The sequence below is a fragment of the Lycorma delicatula genome, chromosome 12, assembly GCF_047948215.1.
Source record: "Lycorma delicatula isolate Av1 chromosome 12, ASM4794821v1, whole genome shotgun sequence".
In the NCBI taxonomy this organism is placed as follows: domain Eukaryota; kingdom Metazoa; phylum Arthropoda; class Insecta; order Hemiptera; family Fulgoridae; genus Lycorma; species Lycorma delicatula.
The window spans coordinates 52,289,675-52,296,435 of NC_134466.1; positions in this window are offsets into that span (position 1 = coordinate 52,289,675).

A 6,761-nucleotide genomic window follows, 5' to 3' on the forward strand; every position below is an offset into this window, starting at 1 on the left:
ATCCAGCAATGGTCTATCTCTAAATGATACACTAATGATAGGACCTTTGGTCCAACAAGACTTATTTTCAATAATTTTAAGATTTAGAGTCCATAATTATGTTATCACATCTGATATCACAAAAATGTACAGACAGATTCTAGTTACTCAGAAGGACAGTAATTTGCAAAGAATACTGTGGCGTGAAAACCTTGAACAAGACTTAAAGCATTATGCCTTAAGAACAGTAACTTATGGTACAACTAGTGCCTCATTTTTAGCTACTCGTTGTTTAGTTCAAATTGTCAATGACAATAACGATCAATTTCCTAATGCCTGCAGAGCCATATTAAATGATTTTTATGTTGATGACCTTATTGCAGGAGGTGATAGTGTACATGAAATTAAGCAGTTAAAAATTGATGTATGTAACTTATTAAAACAGTATGGCTTTCCCCTTCATAAGTGGTTCTTCAATTGTCAAAATATTTTCTCCACTGATGATACTGTACTATTAAATACACCTACCTATATCATTAAATAAAAATGAAAACATACATACTTTAGGTATATTATGCAATAATTACTTAGATAAATTAACTTATGAAGTCAATCAAAGGAAAGTTAAAATATTCACTGACATATTTTATCAATTATTTCTGGTATCTATGATCTATTAGGTCTTATTGGACCCATTATATTTTTATGCAAACATTTAATGCAAAGCCTTTGGCTAGTCAAGTGCAATTGGGATGATACTTTACCCGATAATTTACTATTGCAGTGGCAAATTTTATACAATTTTAAACAATCAATTAAGTTTCGTTAGTTCTATAAATGTTGACATATGTGTAAAAGTTAAACACTGATAGTAGCATCAAATCCTTTCAACTCCATGGATTTGCAGATGCATCTCTTAAGGGTTTCGGATGTTGTATATATATGTTAGAATTACTTACTGTAATGATAAAGTTTCATGTAATTTATTGTGTTCCAAATCATGAGTTGCCCCTTTAAAACAAATGATTCTTCCAAGACTTGAACTCTGTGCTTGTTTGCTCTTATCACGCTTACTTAATCAAGTTACATTAGCTTTAAATGAAAGAATCAATGAAATTCATTTATATTCTGATTCCATGATTGCACTCCATTGGATTCATGGTCAATCCACCAATTGAAAAGTGTTTGTAGCCAATCGAGTTTCAGAAATTCAACAGTTGACTTTTAATGCGAAGTGGCATCATATTGAATCACCTTCGAATCCTGCCGATATACTCTCTCGGGGATGTCTTCTGGAAAAATTAATTAATTTTGTATTATGGTGGCATGGTCCAAGCTGGCTTTTGCAAGATTCTTTCTGTTGGCCATCTAATCATCACTTTAATTCTACTGAAACAAAGGTTGATCCTCAATGCCTTGTTGAAAAATGTCAAACTGTTCAAGTATCTCTTCTGACCTCTAATATTACTGATTATACTGAGAAATACTCATCACTGTCTAAACTAATTCGTGTCTTTACTTATTGTTTTAGATTCATTCAAAATATTAAGCATAAGTCTACTAACGATAGAAAATTTGATGCATTGTCTTCAAATGAATTAGAATTCATTAGAACTATTCCATTTTTGATGGCCTAAAATCATACTTAACTTGTGAAAAATGTCCAAAATTATTTGAAAATCTAGAAAGTGACTGATTTTGAAATTTTTATACGGTAATCTACAGTTACTATAGATTAGTTCTGAAATATGTAGTTCTGAAATTGGAAACTAATTTTATCACTGCAATAGAAGCATTTCAGACATATTCTGAACTAATTTGTCAACTTCAGGAAAAAAAAACCCACAAATTTATACCATCTTCTGCCAAAGAATTGCTATACACTCTAAAAGAAATTAATGATGTTCAGGAACAAATATTCTTCTCAAGCGTAGACAATTTTTATAATCCTAGTATCCAGTACTTAAGAGTTGTGGAGAACCAGTTTTGATAAAGTTAGTAATTTTCAGTGGATAAATTTATAGACTGAAATTACCTGCTCTGATTTAGAAGAGAGTGCACAAGATGTTAATGAAATTATAAAAGAAGATTCCATAAATATTGGTGACCTATCTGATGAATGTACATTGTCGAACCAGGTAATTCAAAACTAAAAGGTAGGTTTTGGTTCAAGTTCTGAAAAATACCAGATATTATTGAAGAAAAGTGGAATGCAATTGTTAAGGTGTTTTGGAAGACCGATATTTTATGTTTGTGATGTCTTTGCCTGGGACATCTACTCCAGTTGAGAGTTTTTTCAATTACAGGAAACATTTGGTCTGTAGAAAGGAGTAGACTTTCAGTATCTACTGCTAACCATCTGCTAAATGTTAAAATTAAGTCAGAATTTTCTTGTTATGAATTTTATGATGTAATTAAAACAAATCTTTTCTGAAAAAGGACATGTCTAGTAAAAAATACAACTGAGTAAATAAAGTTTAATGTTTCAGTAAACTGCTAAGACTTTTAAATTATTTCAAAAATATGTCCTGGGTCGGACCCAAAAAAATATGCTAAGCATATTTTAATTTAATTTAATTTCACGTAATACACACATTTGTGTAAGTAGACGGTTATGCTGCTAAACTCAACACAGTTGAATATCTGATATAAGTTGGCTGAACATTATTTTTGTAATCAAAAGACTATTAACAGAGAACAAAGTCATGATTACATAGTGATATATTTTAACACCCAGAACTGCCACAATGTTCAAGGAAAAAGGTATCCATGCAGCTTTAAAACAACACAAAATTCATGAACTTCATAAACAAATTTACAAAATATAGTAACTCAGGAGTATATGCCGATTGAAATTTAGTAACTTCACAAATATAATATTAGGTAGATTGGATGCAAATTTATTTTCAGATATTTGGAAGATATGCTAGCAATAATGCAGTATTTGTTTAATGAATTTTGTAATTAAATTATAACCAAATATAAATCTGTAGTAATAGTTGATTTTGATTGAACTGTATTTAACTGCAGTTATCTCGCCCCTCACATATTAATCGCAACATAAATTGAATCCTTTGGGCCATGAACTAACAGATATCTTATGCTGATGTTGTCAGTGGAAAATCTCATTAGACACGATCACAAAATACGAGGCGTGAAAATTCTGGCAACGTTAGGACTGCTACCTAACAAATGTTTTACAGATTTGACGTATTATTGAAGAATGATGGATCACATAATTGATCTTGCGGAAATTATTTCCAGCAAGTGAATCGGGACAATCATTACTAATTTCACTGTAAGATGCAAACAGCTTGTTAGGAGGAAAACTATATTTTTAAAAATATAGCAACATTGATGTAATTTCTGAAGCGAGGTTATTTGCAGAATATCACCCTTAAGTATTTCAATTTTATCAGTCTCAAATAGTACAGAAGGCAATAACGAAAACAAATTTCCTTCCTAAGGTGTCTCTGCCAATGAAACGTTATAGTCCATGAGAAGTTCTGAAAGTGATTGATAAATAAATAAATGCAAATTTAACTCCAGGTTTCAATTTAATCACCAGTCATGTATTAGAAGCATCACCAGAAGCACGTATTAGAAGCATTACAGTCTAATTTTCTATCTTTAAATATATATAAAAATAAATCTATTTTTTAGTTAGTTATTTTCAACATCATTTTATGAATCTGACATTTCTGCAGACTTTTGAAAATACCATAACTATTATGATTCATAAGCTGGTAAATATCTATATGGTGTGAAATCTTACGGATCCATTATTCTCCTTCCAGTGTTTAACTGTTCTTCAGAAGCTGAAATCATTTTTCTTTGATTTTTTGAAAGGACAGCCATAGAGCAAGTTTTTCCATGTTGTCAGATCGGACAACATTATTTTTGAATCAAAGGAACTGTTTTGACTGTATCTGGATGTTTGATAAGGTGCGGCATTATTTTAAAATGTAAAAAGAAGAAAGCCCTACCATAATGTTTTATAGATAGTTCTATACCTTGAAGTAAGCTGTTTTTAAACTAGATTTAAGATTTTCTCACAGATTTGTACGATATAAAATCCAGTATTCAACAAGGAAGTGTTCTTGGCCCAATATTGTATTAAATGTACACTGCAGATTTGCTTTAAACTGACAGCCATTCTTGTTTATAGAAATCCACGTGTTACCTCAGAGAAACTGTAAATTTTTTAAATAGTCTTTGAAAGCAGTCAGGTTTACTTATGTCACGTTTACAGTATCTAGAAACAACTTCCTATACAGGAATACTCAACGGTAAGTTTTGTTGACATCACTCAAGCAGATGATGTACATAGGATTTTATCTTGACCATCACCTGTACATGAAGAAGCATATACTATCTAAAAAGGAGCATACATCTAAGTCTACAAAAAATTTATCGGTTACTTGGACGCAAATCTAAATGAAATAATTGAGCATTTGAAAGCAAAAAACGCTCACAAAAGTGTTATCAGCAACAAGCATATCAAGATCTTAAAACGATTACTGTTATGCATGAAATAATCTAATTCAGTTCAAATTATCAATAAAGTTATCAATAAATTATCAATAAATTATCAGTTTATCATCAAGTAAAGTGTAATAAAAAAAAAAAGAACTAGGTATCTTTCAAATAAGAGTGAGTAATGATTATGAAAAAGGAATAATAAGGAAACTATTTTGAAAGATAAAAAAGCAAAAAAAGGAACAACAGAAGGCCAGAAGAAGAAAAACAAAATTGAGCAAAATGTACGGGGAAGAAAAATATAAAGTATTTTTTTAATAAATATAAATAAAATATTTACCACAAATAATCCCGTCACGAGTAAATTTAGAAATAATATAGAAGAAAGAAACTATTATAACAAAAATGGAGTATATCAAATAAAATGTGAGTGTAACAATGATGTATATAGGACAAATGAGATGACAATTTAAAACAGGATTTAATGAAGTATAAAATCATATAAATATGGAAAAAAGGATTCAAATAATGCAACGCATTTGGTACAAAAAGGACATATTACCAGTGAAATGATAAAAATCCTTAAAAAAATTACACGCAGATAAAGGAAAACTTTTAAATATTCTAGAAGACATGGAAATATTCATGCTGAAATTTAAAGATCAGCTGATAATTAATGTACAAATAAACACTCGATTTGATGTAATTTTTTTATAAAAATTTAAAATTGTTAAAATGAAGAATCAGGATTATTTTCAAGAAATTATATAACTATTAGAGCAGGAGGGACAAAGTAGAATAGACCATGACAGTACGGATGGGTAGTGGGAGTGATATTTATTCTATGATCCCATCTCAGGAAGACTCAGTGCTAAAAGTAGTTAAGAGAATGGAGGTACTCTGAAATGCATAAACTACAAATGCTAGAGTAACAATGCTAGGACGGGCAGAAAATAACACTCAAATCAATCAACAAAGGCTAATGAACATCCAAATTTTTTAGCACTTAACCTCGCTGATAGTAGTTCATTTTGTAAGATTAAAAAGATACAATTTTATATAATTATAAGATTTTGATTTGACGGTTAAAATTTTGGGTAATTATTGTGTGTAATGTAAAAGTTTTAAATAGTTTAATTATATTAATATTGATGTTGCCATAACCGTGATGACATATCTTATCATTGACACCCTATTCTTCAACTTGTATAATTGCTGTATAAATAGCAAAAGTAGTTCTAGAATCAGTAATAGATTTGATAATAAAAAAGTGGGATACATGTACACTTTTAAAGAAGAAGATAATATTGAATAATGTATAATGTATCAGTGACCAGATTTCACAAGTCTTTTGTTACAGGATTGTTTTTAATTTCCTGGGATCATAGCTAAGAGCTATGCTGCAAGAAGGAAAGTATGGTAATCAGTCAAAAATGGGGTATGGGTTTTTTGCATTTCTTGATGTTCCATGACCCAGGGACCCCAAAAAAAGTGGGGGGTAACATTTTATGTACATATGTACACGTGGATATACATACGATATCTTCTATCAGATCAATATCTCCACAGGGGTGGGGAAGATAGTTTCTTTGGGATCAATTTTCTCATAATTTTGCCAACATAATCCCGCTTCATATTAAGCTCAGCAAATGTGTGAATGTGTCTCAACCATTTAAAAAGAATTTTGCCCCCAAATTCTCGCTCTTTCAAAAAAATGCGTATTTTTTAACTGGATTTTTTAAATTTTCAATTAAAATATCGACTCTTAAACTTTTTTCATGTATATTTATTTCTCCACTATGTAGTAATAAGAACCGATGCCAGGAAAGTATAAAACTTTGTCGCCGGGTTTTTTTTTATTAGTGAAGAATTTTTATTTCATTTTTCTGTACAGGCATTATATCGGAGAGCAAAAGATGAACTCTGGGTTCACTATAAACCTTTTTTATTCCGACATATTAGAACACAATCTTCTTTAAAAGGAAAAGTTAAAAAATTACAAGTAAGTTTTTTAGCTAAGTTTTAATGCGTTTTTAATTCCATTGTAGGGATAAAATTATCTTTTACTTTTTAGCGACAATTATTAAGCATTATTACCGACATACTCTTGCTTTTAATTTATTAAAGTAGAATGTAATAAAAAATATCAGATAAATAAATTAATAAAGAACAATAATATAATTATTAGATTATCTAAATTTCATTATCCGATTGTTTTGTTTTTATTCATATTTTGTCAAATCTGTTGGTTTGAAAACAGGCCATAGCTTTAAATCTTTTTTTTTTGTTTCATGTGGTTGTAT